This window comes from Protopterus annectens, chromosome 2.part1 (genome assembly GCF_019279795.1).
Source record: "Protopterus annectens isolate FY-2018-M chromosome 2.part1, PAN1.0, whole genome shotgun sequence".
Taxonomy (NCBI): Eukaryota; Metazoa; Chordata; order Ceratodontiformes; family Protopteridae; genus Protopterus; species Protopterus annectens.
In genome coordinates, this window is record NC_056729.1 from 1,667,151,906 (window position 1) to 1,667,173,774 (window position 21,869).

The window sequence follows — 21,869 nt, forward strand, 5'->3', positions numbered from 1 at the left end:
TGAGCCTGGTCTGCAAAGCTATGGAAAGGATCATTATGGAACTCATAAACAAAGATATTGGGGACCTACAGACATTGGATCCTACCCAATTCGGCTTTGTCAAAGGCAGATCCTGCCTTTTGAACCTAGTCAACTTTTTTGAAACAGTCACTAAGGCCATTGATGAGGGTAAGGCAGTTCACACAGCCTACCTTCACCTTGCAAAAGCCTTCGACACAATACCCCACTCGGGCATCATTGACAAACTCACCAGCTTAAATGTAAACCCATATGTCACAAGATGGGTTGCAAACTGGCTCAAGGACAGAACCCACAAGGTCAGAATTTCTGGAGCCACGTCAGACTCTAAGCCAGTCACAAGCGGTGTCCCACAGGGCTCAGTCCTGGGACCCCTCTTGTTCGGCATTTATTTTTCCGAGGTGCAAGCAAACATAGGAGGATTGTGGCTGACAAAGTTTGCAGATGACTGCAAACTGGGCACCATAATTGATACTCCAGCGGACACAAGCAGCCTTCAGAAAGGCCTCATAGAAACGGATAATTGGTGCCGAAGCCATGGCCTTAAACTGAACGCCACAAAATGTATAGTCATACCCTTTGGGAAAAACAAGGTACCCACAAATTACCACATAGGTGGTAATCCATCAAGTACGGAAAAGATAATCAGGGACCTAGGGACCCAAGTCGACAGTAACCTCTCATTTGACACTCACATTGCCAAGGTGGTTAGGAAGACCTTCTATATTGCCCACCTTATCATGAAGGGATTCACATCTAGATCAAGAGAGGTCATTGTGCCCCTGTACTCTTCTCTTATCAGGCCCATGATTGAGTACAATGCCCCATTTGGGATGTATCTTACCAGACACCTGCAGCAGTTAGAAAGACCCCAAAGGTTCCTCACCAAGAGGATAAAGGGTCTCAAACATATGTCATATGCTGCCCGGCTGAAGAAACTCCAGCTCTATTCAGTCGCATACCGCCTACCCAGAGGTGATCTATGCCTGACGTACAAGGCCATGTCCAATCCGGAATTAATGGACATGCTCCACCTCAGAAAATCCAAATCCATCAGAGCCACGAGAGCAAGAGATTTGAACCTCAACACAGAAATAAACAGGACGTGCTGGAGGGACAGATTCATAACCCAGAGGCTCCCTACACTCTGGAACAGAATCCCAGTCCATGTTAGGCAGAGCCCCTCACTAACTCTCTTCAAGAGAAATCTTGATGAGTGGATGGGAGATCGTAGGTTTACCCCGGGGGTCATCTCTGTGTCACTACTAGACAGAGGCACAGTAAACTAAACCCTAAATGGGCATAGTATTCTCATCCCAAGGGGTGGCGAAAGCCACACACACTCTGGCTAGGCTTATAAATGCCCTAGGGCAGATAGCCTAGTATGAACCTATGAACCTATATGAACATGCATGTAGTATAAAATCCATTTCTACTCCTTTCTCTGCTTGTGACTGAAAAAAAATTGGAAGTGATGCAGTGTCAGCGGCACAACAGGTAGCGCGCACACCTTTGGTGCAGAAGGCTGTTGGTTCTATTCCCTCACCAAGAAGATGTACTGCTGACACTGTAGTGCAGCATATAAGGGGGTGATGCACTCCTGAGTGTGTCGTCCTTTGGAGAAGACATTAAACCGAGGCCCCATCTGCCACAGCTAGTGGTAGCTCAGGTGGATGTAAAAAAAAATCCCATGGTACCATCAAAAAGAAAAGGGGAAGTTCCGTAGTACTATAAATACAACCTCTGATCTCCCCTGAAAAAAGTTACTTGCCTAGTGGGACTAACACAGGCAACAAAAGAAAAATAAATAAATAAATAAAAATAAAAAATAAATCCAAATAAACTCAGACAACATTAAGATATACATTTTAAAAAGCCTTTAAAGGCTTATAACTTTAGAAATCCTTCTAGAAGTAATAGCAATTAGAATATATCTTCCAAGACACAATTTAAAATCATCAGAACTGTCAGGTTTACAAAAGATAAAAGTCAGATTTACATTACAAAATTTAGATTCCAGTCAGAGCCACCAAAATATCTACACGGTCTTAATGTAAAATACCTTTAAGAATTGCTCCAGCATGGTGTCAGTATCCAAATAAGACTCTACAGGTAAAAAAGCAGAAATGTCCAAAAGATGTATTTTAACAGATGAATAAACAGACCTGTATTAAGGAATGTTGGAAGCCGTATTACTACAGGAAATGGCACTTGTCTATATTCATTCCATCAAATGGAAAACCTAGTCCATTTAAACAGCCACAGTTCTGTAGTAGTTGGTTGTTTATCTTCTTTCAAAGCAGCTATACCATCATTAAGCAAAATTGACTACTTGGGATTAATTTGAGATCGTCTACGATATCCAACTGGAAGCTCTGGTGTAAAGTTATGAACCTCCTCTTCTTAGTTTGCTGTTGAGATGCAGTATGAAAGGTTCTGCTACTGACATTTGAATTATACTACTAAACATGGATGCTTTGGCCAGAATGCAGCCTTGTCAAAGAGACCATTAGGGTTACCAGACAGTATGAATCCCAGTCTTTCGGGAATCTTCTATCTGTTAAATGATCCTCAGTCATGGTCAGCATGAAAAGCTCCATCGTTGAACCCTGTCCTAAGTAAAAAAAGACAACATAAGTCCTTGTGACTAAGACTATGCCTAGAAACTTCTATATCTAAAGTAGAACTAGGTAAACTTCTGCAAAGTAAAGACTATGCTTAGGCACTTAAAAGAAATCTGATTTAGAGCAACAGTGTTAAACCCCCAGGAAATCTACCTGAATTAGGAGTCATCCAAATTAGAATAAATTCAAATTCTCTTCAAACTCATCTGAAAAAATACTGAGGGAACAGGCAATTACAAATACTCGAGTGCAACAGACAGGTCAAAAGGCAAGAATGTAAACTGAAAATGTGACATGCCCAACCTGAACATCAGAAGTATCCAGTAGGACTATAAAAATGGGATACAACGGTATATGTCCTGCATGTGCAGTTACAAATGAGGCAGCTTGTTGGAGTAGTAGAAAGAGACTTTGCAGAGAAAACATTCCAAAGTTGTTTTTATGCATTTTCCACAGGCTTCACTGTTCTAGAATGAGTCAAATGTGTTTTTTTCTTTCTTTGGGGCCAGGAAAAAAACTTGAATTTATGCTCCAGTCTCGGTTTCTGGAAATCACTTCTAATGTCCAGATGTTCAGAATTTGTTTTTTTTATGAAATTGGTATTATCGCAACCAATTGTCGAGAAAACTGCATGTACTACTGACAATATACGAAAATGGTTAATCTCACCACTGATGTTGCCTGCCTAATAAACAGTAAACAACAGCAAACATATTAAAATGATAATGAAAATAACAGTAATAAGAATCGTATGCATTTACAAGTAAGAGAGGATGCAATCCTGTCTGTAAACCAGCTTGATGGAGGGGAAGTGGGAAACAATGTGATCGGCCAAGTCGGTAATCTGAAACCTAGGCAGCGTAAGCCATCAATGACAGAAAGATTGAAACTACCACAGTTATAAGTGCGGATGTATAATGTTATGGCATTTGTGTGTTCGTGTGTGTGTGTTAATTACAATAAGGAGTTTCAGCAGGAGAAGGGCCCGTAAATCAGACGCTTGCTATGTCAGGAAAGTGGTTGCGATAATACGCAAGTATCTTTTTTTTTATGAAATTGGTAGAGTCAAAGGAGTTTGCTATTTTGGTGTTAAAGAGATGAGCTGCATTTACAACGTGCAGCTGTTACATTTAACATAATATATAAAGTTGGCTCAAAACAAAGCCGCTAATTATATAACAATACAAAGCTAAGCCGACAGACCTTTTAATTCAATGGCAAAAAATAAATAAAGGTAAGCATGCAAATTGTTTTCTTTTAGAGCCATGCTGCTCTCTTCTGGCGATGACTCTAGAACGCAATAAGTGCTAAGGGAAGAAAATGACAAACTACTCCTTTGCATACACATGAATTCCACAACAATCCTTATGATGTACACTTGACAAACTGAGTACTAAATTAAATAAACAGCAAACATTTACAAATCCTTTCTTTCAGGAGCTATGACAGAAAAAGTGCTGTTTTCCCATTCCCGCATAACTGCAGTTGAGCAATTTAATCCACAGTTTATGGGGTGACATTCTCACTAACGCTCCAATGCTAAGAACTGGACAAACCACAGAAAAACTAAAATAAAACAAAACTGAAACCCAGGAGCTGAACCATAAACTGCTCACTTTATTATAAACCTAACACTTTCGTCCTGTAGAAGGGACTTCATCAGAATAAAGTTAGTAAAGCCAGACAGCCAATGTAAAGCCAAATAGCCCCTTCCACACAAACATCATTCCATGACGAATTAATCAAGAAAATTAAGTAATATCTTTCTCTGCATATGTACATAAAAAGGTAAAAAGTATACCTAAAAAATACAACTTTATTTAAAACAACCTAATGCCCAAAGATGATAATCAAAACGGGCTTGGAATTTCAAAGTGACAGCGCCAACCACAGTCATGACAAACTCATACCAAAAAACAAATAAACAAAGATAATTGTTGTAATAAAAAACACCCACAAAAAATAAAACATAAAAAAATAAGTTTACATGTAGAGCGACAATCTTAACTGAAAAATAATTCTAATAAAAAAACATATAATTCAAACCCCAACCACTTGTAGAATTAAGTTTAAATTGCCACCTTAACTCCTTATGTTTCAACAGAACGCTCTAATGCTCACAAGGGAAGCAAGCAGCTATTCATAACAGTCTAGGGCTACACTTAATTTCTCACCCATAAGTATATAAGCTTAGAAAAAAATTCAGGCATGCCGAAATCTAAAATTCACTAAGGAAACCAAAATGATGCATCTGCATCACAATAACCAAGTAAACCAAATGCCAAAGGGATTCAAACAGCAAAGTACAAAAACATATATGGAAAAAACTATTAAACTACTGTTGTACACGAAGTGTGCTAGTGAAAACATACAGTGAAACAGGCAAGGCATTTTCCAAAAAATATAATATAATATAATATAATATAATATAATATAATATAATATAATATAATATAATATAATATAATATAGCAAGCAGTTGCAAAATGCACTGCAGGCTGAACACTACAAATGAAGGTTATCAAACACCATAATGTAACAAGCAATGGTAATTTATAAATGCAGTATGTTTTTTTTAAAGTTTATTTAGGAATTTCTAACAACATGTGGTGACAATAAGGAATACTGAAATCTGACAGTAAAAAAATTGATATACATTTCATATGATACATGAAGAGAATAACAGATGAGTTGATGAACTGTCTGCAAAACATTGCAAGTATGAATATTAATCATGTGAGAACATACACAAGTATATAGCTTTGCCCTATGGACTAACTGTATATCAAATGAGATACACAACTTGTAAAGGATTCATAAGAGAATGTAAGAAAGGTTCATTTGAAGGATGAAGTACAAGATGCTTGCTAAAGAAAACAAGGATTGTTCAGCTAGCATGGATATGTCATACAAGAAAAAAATAAACTAATGGAAATAAAGTATCGTATGAACAAGAGCAAATTAATTATTTAATACAGGTCTGTATGAGAGAATAAGAAAGGAGCAATGAAAAGTAAGAAAATAAGTGAATGTACCTAAACCTCATGGCAAGCTGCAGAGCATGAATTCAAATAAAACCTACTTGGAAACAAAAATATTTAAAATGAGAATGCAAAATGGCGTCTCACACAATGAGAATGCAAAATGGCGTCTCACACTCATAGACCAGGATGGGGGCACCGGGTGGTGGGGGGGGGGCGCCGTGAAGAGCTTTTGCCTAGGGCACCAGTTGACCTAAGGCCACTCCTGCTCACAATAAGTTACCAATGAATAAGTTATTTGAGGGAGCTCAGCCTTTCAGCCCCTTATACTTATCTTTTTTTATCACCATCAGTCCTGTGGTTGGACAGGTATCTCAGTCTTACTGTAGTGTGAACAAAAACGTGCTCTGCTTTAATCTCAATGAGAGAAACTGAAAGTTCCCTTTGTAGCAGGTTTACAACAACCTACAGAGGTGACCGAATGCAGGTATGCAGTTAGTGCAAACTACCCCAAATTAGCATCATTTTCGTTGGCAAGCCTTTAGTTATGACAAACTAAATTTTTGAGTGGGATGATGCAAGCCATCTAACTCACCAAGCATTTGATAAGTGGGCTTTATGGCCATAAATGCAACACATTTCTGTATCTTGGAGCACTGTCAGGGTAAAGATAAATTTTCCTTTAAAGGGATGGACAGTGAGCTTTAGCTTCCTGCTGCTGACATGAAGAGCCGTTTCACTACTTGCCAAGTGGGGCAGCAGTATCTGACCACTGAAGACCACCACAAGCCGATCAGCAGGCAGGGCTAATGCAGTCCTGGGGCTCTAACCCCCTCCCCAAAAGTAGATCAAAGACAACACAGGAAAAAAAGTTTGTGGTCACCAGCTTCTTTTGGCTTCTCCTAAATGGTGCACGAGCCTAAAACATTAAGCTATCGACTGAGAAAGTATAAAGGGCTGAGCATCTAAATGCACGAGCTCGTGTAGCTGAAGTTACTGGATAACTTAAGCTGCTGTCCCTCAGCACCCAGTTAACTGCTGTGGCACAAAATGGCACAACAGGGCAAGGATGGCAAACCGATTAATAATTGTATCAAATGTTTCTATAGTCATGTCACATATTACTGCATATATGTCCTGATGTTAAAGACTATCCACTCTGCAGTTTTATATGGCATTACAGACTCTTTTGCTCTAACTACAGGCAGTACATACTCTTTCATATTCCTCGTTAATGTTCTACATCATCACCTCTTTGACAGACAGCACTTATGATTACATTCACCTTGGTCTGTTTATCTAACCAGTGGTCACCATTAAACCATGATGGTGATTAGTGTCCCCATTGCTAAACTATCTCATATACATCATGTGCTGACAAATCCAGAAATGGGGATGGTTAGGAAGAGTGCGTCTTGATGATCACATCAAGCTAGGTAAATGATGTGAGGAGAATTGATTTAGTAAAGGGGTGTGCAGCAGCCAAACTCCTAAGAGTACTAAACACAGAAAATAATTAATTTGATACTTAACAAAGGAGGACTTGAAACCACTATCAATTAGTAAATAGCAACATTTTAGGGTGCATGCATATCTAAAAACAGTCTCTGAACTATATTGGCTGTTGGAAATGCTTTTTGAATAAATCTTTTTTTAAGAGATTCTCTGCATTTTGGTCATGATAATTTTAACATACTAAGATAACAAAAGCATCATTTAAAAAAAATGTTATGTATCAAAAAAGCATGTACTTGGGAACAGGGAAAGGGAACGACATGTCAGTTGTTGCTACACTAATCGCATCAACTTCAACCAGTAAAGGCACGAATGACAGCATAACATCAGCAATCATAACATCAGCATTCGAACAATCATCCACATGTGGTGGCAGGACAGTACACACGCATGGCATCGATACTGAATGAACCTCAGGAATCACCAGCTGACGTGGGTACAGTAGTGTTCATAAAAACAGACAAAGAATCTCAGAATTCAAGGAATTCTCAGCAGAAGACATCTCAAACTTCCAATCGCACTGGTTTGTAATATGTCCAGACATGCTCCTTCTATTAATCATGAAGTAATAAACTTGACTACCTTAGTAAACACCAGAAGGGTGAAGGTGACAAGCTTAAAGGGGAGAAATTCAACTTACTTATGGTCATATGGATGAGATTAAACACAGTACCATTTAGGTCTCACAGAAAATCACTCTACCAGCGAACGAGACTTAGCATTCTGCACATGGTCTTCTGAAATAGATGGGGATGGTAATGTAAACACACAGCTGCTATCTCAACTTCCTGATTGCAATCATATACAGATACAAGTTTCTTTACCACTGAGCAAATAAGCATGAAATACATATGGGAGGGTATTGTAAATTCTTTTTGGGAACTCTCTGCCCAACTATTACATCCATTTTACCACCCTGCTCATCCATTTCTTCCAACACAATTTGCCACACCTACTGCTAATGGCGGGGGATGGTGCTACAGTAAAATGGTGATGGACCACAATCCTTGGCAGATCGATTTTTTGCATATGCAACTTTCTCCCCCTTTCTGCTTCTCAGCAACTGCTTGAGGATAATGTGTTTAAGAGGTATACAATGCAATCATTGTTCGCTCATGTAAGCACCTGTTCTTCACTGGTAGCCCTCCTTCAACAAGGGGAGGCAGGCTCCCTACTGTCCAGAGGATGGTCACACAACAGCACACATGACTCTGGTACAAAATCAGGGCTCCATCTGTCACTGCAAAATGTCAGCTATGAAATTCAAGGAATGAAGGAGCTAAATGAATTAAGATCACTAATAAGGCAGTAATATTCATTCAAGTTTCTTGTTCCTTATCTTTGAATAAGTGATGTCCCTAGATCAATGTTATTATGCCAAAGTAATCATGGAATCAACATACCTTTCCTTTGAAAGACTGAGGAAAACAAAAAAAAAAGCTTTATTACTAGCATGTTAACATCTCATGATGCCTGGGTCAGTATCTGTCAAACTACTGACAAGAAAAATGATTTTTGCACTGAAATAAAATACTGGAATATACTCTTTATATTACAAAATTAACACAAATTAAAGGGGTGTTACTTTTTCACATTTAATCAAGAACTGTCATCCAAAAAAACCTATCTAATTTACCCAGTCACAGGAAAGACAACAATGATTTTTTTAGAACCATGATGTTGGAATATAATAGTAGAAACATGGACGTCAAGGAGATTTTTTTTTTTTTTTTTTTTTTTTACAAAGAATTGGTCCTTCATTTTTGGTACCTATAGGGTATCTAGAAAAGTTGGCTATGTACCTGGTTTACTTATAAAAAGGGAAAAAAATTAAACGTTATGTTTGGGGTTAACAAAAACATTAAGGAAATTGTTAACAGGAGTATGTACAGATGTGGATCCCGTAACCAGTGTAGGTTTATTTTAAATGCGGAGAACACTGATGTGGCAAGATATCCACATACTATTGCCCCTAAAGGTCATGTCGTGTTGACTGTGGCATCAAAAGGGTGATGTATTTAGCACAATGCTCCTCTTCTCCTTGTTTTTACATAGGTAAGACTGAGTAAATGTTGAGAAAAGAAAATATAAGCTTTTATAAGCTGTAAGAAAAGGATGATTTGCAATATAAAAAGTTTTTGTTTGTTTTGGGAAGGGTGGTGTCGGATTTAAGAGGAGGAAAATTGGCATTCCAGGCTTGAAGTCAAGGAGCTTCACTGGCAAACTAAACAAAATGCCTCTTGCAACACCCCCCAAAAAAATGACAAGATGTCAATAAATAGCCTGCTAACCTTTAAGAGTTATGAATTTGTACTATTTTTTACACAAAAAAATATATGTATGGTAATTTTTAATGTTTAGATAATTTAACATGTTTAAATGAAGTTTTAACGTTTTACTATAATGTTATTTGTTGTGCAGTTTGAAAGGAAATGCTTTTTCATTCATGTAATTAATTGTTTGGCCACATGGTGTCAGTGGACATGCTTATAAAAGAGTAAATAGGGAGTGAATGTTTAATGTGATGAAATTCAATTTGTTTTATGTTTGGAACAAAAGCACTTACTAAAACAAAAGTTATGTGTTTACGATAACAGATCTGTGCTGTCTGCTTCTGTCCTTCTTCAACAGATGGATTATTGAATCCATCTCAGATCCGACTTCGGCCACTCTCAGACTTTGGATACAATGCTCAGGCTCCTCCCGTTACCTTTAACCCCCTACAAGGAGAGTATTACCCCAGTTCGAGTCTGCCCCTATGCCAGTGTAAAGACAATTACCCCCGTTACCCTTAACCCCCTACAAGGAGAGAATTACCCCAATTTGAGTCTGCACCTATGCCAGTGTAAAGACAATTACCCCCAAGCCAATAGGACCAAATACCTCATAGGATGAAAACAGATGCCAGTCATAGAACTTGAAGAGTACATGATCAAGCCAAGATAGCTCCAAGTACAGTCATTCCACGAGTCATGCAGAAATTCAAGGATGGGGAAGGAAGGAGGGAAGTTGAAGACTACAACGCAGATCTAACATTATAGTCTGCACATAACTTTCGTACCTGATGTTGTCTCTTTCTTACATTTTTCAACGGATGGGACAGAGTTCCCAACTACCACCACACTTGGGAGGTCTCATGGAAGGACATTCTGGAGTACAGCTGAACCAAAGGAGGCTCTTGACCTTGATTGTAAATCCAATTTATAATGAGAAATGAGGGTATGGACATTAGGCCAAGTTTCAGGAGCAAACATATCATCAGGTGATACTCTGGAGAAGAAAGCTGTAGACGTAGACTTTGATCTAGTTAACTGAGTCAGTTTGAGGGCTTGAATGTCCTGGTGAGGTGACCCAGATCAGTGAGAAAGAACATCTGAAGTAGGCTCCAGCAACCAGGAATGATGAATCAGATGAGAACAGAGGAGATAAACCACACTTGTCAAGGTCAAAAAGGGGCAGTGAGGATTACTGTGGTCTTTCTCATCAATGCTTTCTGAAGAAATTTCTGGATGAAGAGAGTGACTGGAAAGGTGTACTGAAGCCGGGGGGGACTGTGGATCACAGAATCCCTCAGTCACTCCTCATCCTGACGGATAGGACAAAGTACCTCCTGCTCTTGGTGTTGTAGTGGAAGGCACAAAGATCACAGCAGGATTGGCCCCAACAGCTGAAAATCTGATCAGTCACTGTTGGACTGAGGCACCACTTATAAGGGCGAAGAATGAAACAACTTAACTTATCCACTAGAACAATGAAAGAGCAGTGCCAATACCCCGGTACATCTTTACTTTTTTCATCATTAAAAAGGAAAATGTATTTACCACATAATTTATGCAAATTTTCAGTGGATAAAAAGATCATCTTATTAAATTTACATTATTTTTACGAGACAGGAAAACTGACTATACACAGGTGCCTCATTTCAAGGGGAATTAATGGTTTATCTTCATTTGTTCGGGAATGTAGTGCACGATCGTGCATATGTACAACTCTAAACCGCGAATTACAGGACCTGTGCAAGTCAGAATGTCGAAAATGGTTTACTGGAAACCCAGATTCGGCCATTTTCAAACTGCATCACAACAGTGCACTCCATGACATTTAGATGATGTTTCTGGATGTCATCTTTTTCTCTACCCCAAGAAACCATCATTCTAGATGATTTCAACCTAGACTGGTTCTCCTGATCCTCCGACTCCCCTACCTCATTTATTAACTTATACAACTTCACCCAAATTATTAACTACTCCACCTGCATCGACAAGCACTCCAATAAAAAAATCACTTCTAGACTGGATTTTAACCAACAAACCACGGGTACCAGGCAGGCTGTCTACCAGTCACCCTAAGTGACCATGCCCCCTACATGTCTAGTTAGGAAGAAAACACATATCCAAACCAGCATCTCGTACAAATACACCAGTAGCAAAAAATATTTCTTCACTAACACCTTCAATTTATTACTACAAAACCAACTGGTCCCTTTAAAAAACCTGCAACTAGACTTACCTGTAGAATAAAAATTCAAAAAAAAAAAAAATTCCTTGAAATATTAAATAATCTTACTCCCCTCAGAAATAGTTGCCAAAAAACCAAACCGCTACCATTGCTTTACAAAGAAACAAAACAACTAATGAAACAAAGAGGTAAGGCCTGGTCACTATATCACATGACCAAAAACAACGATCTCACCCTTAACAAACAACTTAGAAACAATGCTAAGATAATCATCATCAAGAATAAAAGAACTTATTTCCTTACCTGCCAACAAAAATACCAGCATAATCCACAAAAATTCTGGCATAACATCAACCACCTCCTTAACCCTGGTAAAACCCCTCACTACTAAACTCCTCTGTGCCCTTAGCCTCACAATTCAATTCCCACTTGATCAACTGTATCACTTCTCTCCTAGACAACAAAACAATCCCACCACTCACTGCCCCCTCCCCTACCTCTGACACAAACTCCTCCTTTACTCCCATTCCAACTTCCTACATAAAAAACTTCTATGTAAATTAAAATTCTGCTGCTTAGCTGCCAACCAGCTTCCACATGAATACCTAAAGCTAGCTGCTCCATCCATCTCCTACACCATATCATTACTAATAAACTGCTCTATCCCCGAACAGTATGTTACGAAATTATGGAAAATCTTTCATATCATGCCACTTCATAAGGGCAGCCCATCTAGAGACATAGCTAACTACCAGTCCCATCACCATTCTATCCTCCCATGCCAAATTTCTAGAGAAATGCATCCACCAACAACTCATGAATCACCTCACTACCAACAACAACCTACTCTCCAGCACCCAACATGGCTTCAGGCCTAAACACAGTACTAACTCAGCCCTTACAACCCTTTAACGAGACCATTTGCCGACTCAAAAATGAAGGACAACTAGTCTCAGCCATTTACTTATATATGTCAAAAGCTTTTGACACAGTGTCCCATCAGCTGCTCCTCAACAAACTTGCCACTTACAGTCTCAATACCACACCCCTAACATGGTTTCACAGTTATCTATCCGACCAACAACAGGCCACTAAATGGGCTAACAGCCTCTCACCACTATTACCAGTCACCATAGGGGTACCACAAGGCTCCATACTTGGGCCCCTCCTCTTCATAATATTTACCAACAACCATACTGCCACCCAACATGCCACCTTTCTCCAATATGCAGATGACTCCTCCCTTATCTGCTCAGCCCACTCTCCACATGAACTCCAACACAAAATGCAATTATCATTCCAAAACACTGAAAAGTACCTTACCTCACCAGCCACCAACTCATCCTAAATCCAAATAAGACCAAGCTCATAATTTTCTCTAATAAATCTTCCAAACTCAGTACTCAATCCCTCTTCATAGTATCTAACAATGGTAAGAAAATCAAACCTACCAATCAGGCCAATTTGTTAAGGGTAACCATAGATGACCATAGATGACTCACTTAAATTTGATATACACAGCTATCTGACCATCAAAAAATCCACTCTAAACTAGGTGCTCTATACAGGGATAAACCTTACCTTACTCAACAAGCTAGCCTGGCCACTGCAAGATCCCACTTGCTAGCCACCCTCCTATACTGCTCTAAGGTCTTCACTAACCAATCAAAAACTGACCTAAATAAACTAGACTGCTGCTATAACAGAATAGCTAAGTTTGCCACCAACCAAACCCACAGAACACACCACTGCACTGCTCTCCGACAGCTCAACTGGCTAGAACTTCCCAACCTATTATTACTAAAACAACTTTCACTTGCCTATAAAATCATATTCAACCCTACTGAATGCCCAGCTCTATCAAACCTAGTCCAGCCAAACACTAACTGTAGACTCCTCAGGTCATCCAACAAATTAATGCTAAAAGTAACCCAGTCTCACAACTATCACAGAAACTCCCTCTACTCCCATAAAATAGCCAAAGATTGAAACACCCTTCCTCAACAGATAACTAAAAATCCCAACCCGTCCATATTTAAAACTACTCTGAAAGACTACGTAAATAATAATTGTCTATGCTATGCCCCTGTATTGCTCCCAACTAATATTCTTCCTATTTTTTCCCACTCATCTCATACATGATAGCCCAAATAGTGCTCAGCCCACATAGGGCTATCCCACTATATGTCATTTCCCACTCATCTCATACATTAGCCCAAATAGTGCTCAGTCCACATAGGGCTATCCCACTATCTGTCATTTCCCACTCATCTCACACATTAGCCCAAATAGTGCTCAGCCCACATAGGGCTATCCCACTATCTGTCTTTTCTTTATTAATCTTTGTTCCTTCAGATGACCTAACTTGTAAAACTACATGACCAATTCTGGTGACTCACCTTGTAAAACTACATGACATAAGTACCTCACATATATTGTAAAAAAAAAAAAAAAAAGTATTCCTGTATGCCTGAAACATGCATGTTTATATTGTATTTCTGTTGTTATACGTTGCTATAATCTTTTAAGCTCATTCACATACTGTTAGCAATGTACTACTTAAACTAAGTTTACTGCTTATACCTTTATAATGTTCTTTTTGTTGTGGAGCTTTTCCCTCGTCTCCGCTGAAAATGTTTTTTTTTTTTCAACCTAGTCGGACACTACCTGGTTAACAAATGTAAATAAAATAAAAACAAAAACATTATGCAGGGGGCAAGCCCCCCTGCACCCCCACACCCCCTGCTAATTTTATATACTAACTCTGAGATCGCACTGGACAGGAACCCTACCAGACGAAGAAAAAAATGGGCTTTGTTCTCAATTTGGGACAATGCAGATCCCCTGTTCTTTATAGATCTAGGTCTCCATATGTTGAGGGATACAGCCAGAACTCTTCCCAGTTGGTGACGGGAACTGTGGAAGGATGGGATTTATGGGCAAGATATAGGATTAATATCAGGCAAACCTGCAGACAGACCACAAAGCAAGAAAAAGTAATACTGAATGCTGTCAGGAACTCACAAAAATAATAAAAAAAGAAATAAGCAGACTAGCATGTATACACCAGCTCAGAAATGTACGGAAGGCAGTCTGTTAACTGCTACTCAAACTTTGTTGTGTATTCAAGAAACAAGTATAAGGTTGTGATTATATGAGTAAAACTTGCTTAAAGATACACATTCGAGAACATTAATCTAACATCAGGGGTAAAAGATGCTGTTATAAAGACCTGAAACTATATGTGAGCCAGACAAGAGAAGATTCAGAAAGCATTTTTAAAAAAGAGAACTTTTGGATTCACATCCTGAAAGTTATGCATCCACTACTACCAAATGGTTGATCTGAAATGAAATCACTGTAAAAGTTCAAGGTGCAAAAACTTGCTCAACATTAGGCAAATACATCCATACACATTAAAAGGGAAGGTGGTTTATCAAGTCAAAGCAACATCTAATCACAATCAGAATTTAGGCAAATGTTACCACTGCAGTTACCTTAGATTTTAGGACTGTAGTTGCTTCTTTTTAGCACTTAAGATACCTTAAAGAAATATAGGTAAAGTGAATGTAAAATAGGTAATTAAAAAAAAAATTAGGATTGTTTTTTTCCCCGATTAAAATATATTATAATGTACAGTATTTAAATATACACAACGGGCGAACTGTACATCAATATCGTGATTGGAGAACAAGTGTTCGCCATTATTTTATGCTTGCTAAGCAGCATTTTTGCTGTTTAGCGACTGTAAAATATAAAAAAAAAGAAGAAAAAATGGACGTTTGTGTGTGTGTGTGTATGTCTGTGTGAGTGTATGCGTGCATGTCAATGAAAGTGACCGAGCCATTATTTTACACTCACTAAACGCTTTTGCTGTTTAGCAAGTGTAAAATAAAGAGAAAAAAAATGCAGCATGTGTGTGAGAGTGTATGCATGCATGTATGTAAGTAAGAGAGAGAGAGAGAGAGCGATCCTGTGTGTGTGGGCTTCTGTCTGCATGTGTGTGTGAATGGGTGCATGAAAGCAGAGAGACTGTGTGTGTGTGTGTGTGTGTGTGTGTGTGTGTGTGTGTGTGTGTGTGTGTGTGTGTGTGTGTGTGTGTGTGTGTGTGTGTGTGTGTGTGTGTGTGTGTGTGTGTGTGTGTGTGTGTGAGTGAGAGAGAGAGATGGATGGAGAGAGTGACAAAGAAAGCAAGAGTGATGTGTGAGTTAATGCATGTATGTAAGCAGAGGACACTGCCTGTGAGACAGATCGAGAGAGAGAGACTGAATGTGTGTATGAAAGCAGTTGGAGACTGTCAGAGATTGAGAAACAGGGTGAGGCAGATCTTGTGTGAGTGAATGTGTGTATGAAAGCAGAGGAGACTGTGTGTGTGAGAGAGACTGAGAGTGAGAGTGGTCTTGTGTGACAGAATGCATGTATGAAAACAGTGGAGACTCTTTGTGAGAGACTGAGAAAGACAGTGAGACTGATCTGATCTGTGAATGTGTGCATGAAAGCAGAGGAAAGTGTGTGTGTGTGTGTGTGTGTGTGTGTGTGTGTGTGTGTGTGTGTGTGTGTAAGCAGAAGAGACTGTGTATGTGTGCATGGGAGAGACAATGGATTGTATGCAAAATTGTTGCGTTTCACTTGGTTATTTTTTTTAAGCACTATATTATTTTTTGTATATATTTGATGTAAAATGCTTCCTGCAACACCATTAACATATACTACAGCAAGTTTGAAACAGTAGGCAGAGGAACTATTTTACATAAAAATATATAGTACTTAAAAAAATAAATAAGCAAGTAAAACACAACAATTTTACAAGCCAGCCCATTGTCTAAGTACAATAATGCCCTCCAGGGTGTGTGTTAATGTGTAACTAATGCCCTTCCAGGAGTATAGAGGCCCTCCGCCTGCAGTGTCGGGCCTCATAACACCCCTGGGCGGATGTTAATTACACATTAACACACATGCTGTCAGGCATTATTGCTTGCTTAAACTGTGAAACTAACATCATAAATTATTTATTGCATTTGTTTACCAGGACAGTCAGACTGGGATATTTATCTTCCAGTGACTAACATTTTACCTCTCGGCGACTAAGGTTCATCTCCCAGTGACTGCTGCGTCTTTGGAACAGGCTACCTATTCATGTGAAACAGAGCACCTCTATGACACTGTTCAAGAGGAACCCGGATGAGTAGATGGGGCATCGTAAATTCTTACCGGGGATAGCGACCACAACCCTCCTGGACATAGGCAGTTATCACTAAATGCAATCTTGGATACTGACTAGTATCTCTACGGTACTACATTATCACCAATAAAATAAGGCAAAATACATAACAACATGTTTAACATATAGAAAACCTCCAGAAAGAAAGACAAAAAACATCCATAAAATGCAGAGTACACATAAATATATGCTGGCATATTTAAAATACGGTTACATGGATTATAAATGTAAAATGAAAATAATGTTCATAATAAAAGAGAGACATAGAATTAGACAGCCTCGTGGAAAAAGTAGGAAAATAGCTAGTCCTGACCAAGCCTTAAGCTATAGGGTGTAAGACGGAGGGACAGAAAAGGGAAAAGAAGAAGGTTTAAGGGAAGAAATGGACTTATAATCGTATTATTCAGGGAGGGTTGACAATGGAAAGAAGAAGGGAAGGAGTATGTGAGCGAATATGAATGACCTTTGGGAAGAGTAAAGGGACACAGAAAGGACAGAAAGTAAGGACAGTAGGTTTGCTATCCATGTCAGATGGCATACAAAAACGTTCTAACAAAACCAGCTGAGTTCTCAGTTTTAGTGATGAAGAAATAAAGAAATCTGGAGACTAGTGCCTTGTGGCGGATGCCTACATTTTTTGTTATATCACAACTGGTCTGCCTTCACTGTTCTACATCCCAAGTCCCTGAACTCTACAGCCTGTGACTCAAAACACACAGGTTCACAAGTCTGTTGGTGCAAGGGAAACAGTGTTCATCTACATTGTTGATGACATGAGAAACTCTTGAAGGCCACCTGGGGTATACAGGTTTGAGTGGCACATGGCCTGCTTGTCTGCTTTAGGGGAGGGTTTCAGCCAGCCATGGTATAAGCTTACGGATGGGATCAGGAAGTTGTCCAAAGGTGCATGTCAATATTCATAAAGGCAGCCAGTAGACATCTATGTGCTGCAAGCATAGGAACACACATGCAGATGTTCAACTGTGCAACTGTGACAGATCCCAGGGAAAGTAAAATGCGGTCCATAAAGGAAAGATAGTGCACCTGTGGTACAGGAACATCAGCCTTCATTCACTGTTCCTCTGAGCATAAGGGTGGTCTAAGCCCTAATGTCCTAGAAATGTTCTTTCCTGGAAAAGGAAAAACTAGTAAACAAATGTAAAATAAATAAACAAGACCTATCCAGCATAGGGTCATACCATTGTACTGCCCCATTTAGTTTGACACCTATGATGGATGGAAATTTTAGGGGACAGAAACAATGACACCAGAGGACAGAGGCAAGATGATCAAAAACGTCTGTTCCTACATGTGTTACAAATGTTCCAGAGACTGAGAATTCACCTGTAAAATATTTAGTTTAAATGTGGACATAAGCCAGAAGGTGGCCCATCCTTGTTTGCACATAGACAGGTAGCCAGCACTTCAGGTTTTAGCCACATTGCTCATCCTCCAGTCATATATAATGCAAGAACAAAAAAGCTGCACAAATCTCATGTTATCCCATACATGAAATAAAACGAATTACGTTATTTACTTTTTGTTATTCCTTTAATGAATTCCTAACAAACGTGGTTAGGTACAACTGTACTTTCAGAGCTAGGTTTGGTATATTTAAATGACATTCGTTAACCAGATATTACATAAGATAACATAATAATTTGTTACAGCCTCTATATCAGTCAGTATGATGTTGTACCAGTCAACGGGTTACTAGCACAACATAACCCGACAGGTTTGATATTATGAAACTACATGTGAACAGTGAAATTAAATGAGTTACGTTACATTCACGTTACTTATATTACATGTATAACAGTAAAACTGTTTTAACAGAGGTAGGTGCTTATTCTATCTTAATGATTTGCCAATCTACAGTAAGGCCAGTACATCACACGATGCGACAGAATAAGAAGGGACTTAGGATATATAAAAAAAATAAATAAATAAGAAAAGAAAAAAATAGAGTCAACTACTACCAGCTTTATTAAATTGTAAATCAACTACAAATCTTAATATTCTGTTTATTAATACATAAAATGTTCTTCCTTTGGCAACTTGGATAATGCCTTCTGTGGAGTAAAAAAAATGTAAGCAACACAGCAGGACTTAGTAACAATCACAAAACTAACCAATCAAAATATACTCTGAATTAAATGATTAAAAACATACTAGTCAAAAGACAGAGAATTAATCAAGCATAATATTCCAGGGACATACAATAACTAGTCCATAATCCTGAAGTACATTAATCTGCAAAATAAATTTTCCTTGTATAACAAATAATTTGTAATGTTACAGGCTTCTCATTTTAGGGTCTATATTAGATCACCGAATGCTTAAAAAAGCAAACCGTGATTAATCGACCCTATATAAGCAAAAGCTTACAATCTCGAACTATCAGAACAGCGATTTTTTTCCTAGGTGAAAAAAAAAATCGCTGTTCCAAAACCCATACACACAACACAAGCACACCAAGCAAACAGCAATCCACACACACACATCCTACAATCTGACACCTAACCCTACACTAAACTATACACACACCACTAACTATCCACTTACCTTAACCCAAAGCCTAAACCTAAGTTCCGTCACTATCACACACTCACCTCACGCGCTCCCTAACCCTAACTCACCTAACCCGCCCTAACCCTCACGTCCATGCAATCACACACATACCTAACCCGCGCCCTAACCCTAACTCACCTAACCCGCCCTAACACTCACATCCACACAATCACACACTTACCTGAACCTGACCCGTAACTTTCCACCACAGCACTGAAAATACCGAAGCAACAGAAACGGACAACCGAATTCTTTCCCTAGGAAAAAACTAGCGTTTCTGTTGCTTCGATATTTTAAGCTTTCGCTTACATAGGGTCGATCAATCATCGTTCGCTTTTTTAAGCGTTCGGTGATCTAATATAGACCCTCATTTTAGCTCACATAGCTGCTAATAATTTAAATGGACTTGCTGTACCATTCTTCCACAAAGTGAACCGTCACACAGCATATGTTTTTTTAATTCTTTATAAAACCAGGTATGTGTTCTGCAGCCTGGTTTTAAACAACTTATTGGCATGTATTTGTCAGTGGTGCAAAACACATCACATATCCCTTTAGTGCAGAAGGCTATGAGTTCTACTCCCATACCAGGTAAAAAGATTGCTGACATTGCAGTGCTGCCAGGGGGCAGGTGGGGTGATACACTCCTGAGTATGTTGTCCTTCGGATGAGACATCAAACCAAGTTCCCATCTGCCTAAGTTGGTGGTAGCTCTGGTGGAAATAGAAAATCCCAGAGTGCTTCGCAAAAACAGTATGGGAAGTTCTCCAATGCCTTAGCCAAATTTCCTCTAGCAGTATAAATACAATCATGCTCCCCAGTAAAAAGAGGCCTAGAAGGACTTACCTAGTCAACAAAAGGATAAAAAAATTACCTGTATATACCAGGCTGCAAGTATATCTCAAGGTATAGATAACATTCTTAAGTAAACGGGTGTATTTGTTCTGAATTGTTACCTCTTGGCTTTTTATACCACCAAACTTTTCTTACACAAAAACAATTACAAGAACGACTAAACCCGTAGTTATCTACAGGTGAAAGACAAATGTATTGGATAACCATTTATGTTTTTACCTTTTCTATATAAGGGACTCTGGCTAACAAAGTTTGCAGATGACTGCAAACTGGGAACCATTATTGAATCTCCATATGATGTGGATACTCTACAAAAGGGCTTTACAGAAACAGATGCTTGGTGCCAGAGCCATGGGCTCAAGCACAATGCCAAGAAATGTATAGTTATCCCCTTTGGGAAAAAACATGTACCCGTGAATTACAACATAGGTGGCAGTACACTAAACACCGAAAGTGTGATAAGAGACTTAGGGACACAGGTGGACAGTGGTCTCACCTTTGATTACCACATCGCCACAACAGTCAGGAAATCTTTCTATGTGGCACACCTCATCACTAAGGGCTTTTCATCCAGAAAAAAGGAGGTCATTGTCCCACTGTACTCATCCCTCATTAGACCCATTATAGAATACAACGCCCCGTTTGGTATGTACCTCTCATGACATCTGCAACAACTGGAAAACCGCAGAAATACCTCACTAAAAGAATCACAGGCCTAAAGCAGATGCCCTAAGCTGACCGCCTTAAAAAACTCCAGCTATACTCTGTCGCATATTGTCTAGTCAGAGGCAATCTCTGCTTAACATACAAGGCCATGTCAAACCCACAGCTGTTGGACATGCTACACTTAAAGAAATCCCAATCCCTCAGAGCCACATGCTCCAGAGATCTAAACCTTGTCATCACAATAAACAAAACATGCTGGAGGGGATACGTTCCTGACCCAGAGACTCCCCAGACTCTGGAATAGATTGCCCATACATGTCAAGCAGAGTGCCTCTTTGGCCCTCTTCAAAAGGAATCTTGACAATTGGATGGGAGAAAGGAAATTCATCCCGGGGATCACGTCAGTCACCCTGCTAGACAGAGGTCCAGGGAAGTAAATAGTGTGGGAAGAAATAGCCAGGGAATTGTTATGGCTAGGCTTGTATAGGCCCTAGGGCTGATAGCCTAGTACCAACCTATGAACCTATGAAACAGTTCGCTTAAAGAACATTTCAAAAACCAACATCATTAACAAAATAAATACTTGAACTTTCCACTTTGGATGTATTTCCAAAAAGCATCCTTACAGAAATTGTTCAATTATATATCTACATAGATTTATATAAATACATGTGTATACATACATTCATTCATCAGCTGACTTCTGTCTGCCTAATACACCTTGTTGTAAGCTGACCGGAGATTACTACACAATGGGGGACGGACTATCTACCAGTAAATACTGGTTAAATGGAAAGCATCTAGCTGCAGTAATCCCACAAAATGAACTGAACATGGGAAGCAAATGTGAAAAGACAGTAAGGAAAGCGCGAAAGATTCATGAACGCATAAAGACTAGCATCATTCTGTCTCGTAGACATCTGGCAATACCACACCTGCAGGTCTGCATAATATTCTGGA

At 39.1% G+C, this 21,869-nt stretch overlaps 1 protein-coding gene across 3 annotated transcripts in view; it reads right to left on the reverse strand.

Annotated features, from left to right (window-relative positions):
* The window catches only part of KLHL17 (kelch like family member 17), a 1,233,332-nt gene that overhangs the window by 369,825 nt on the left and 841,638 nt on the right, over positions 1–21,869 (reverse strand). The window lies entirely within an intron of this gene.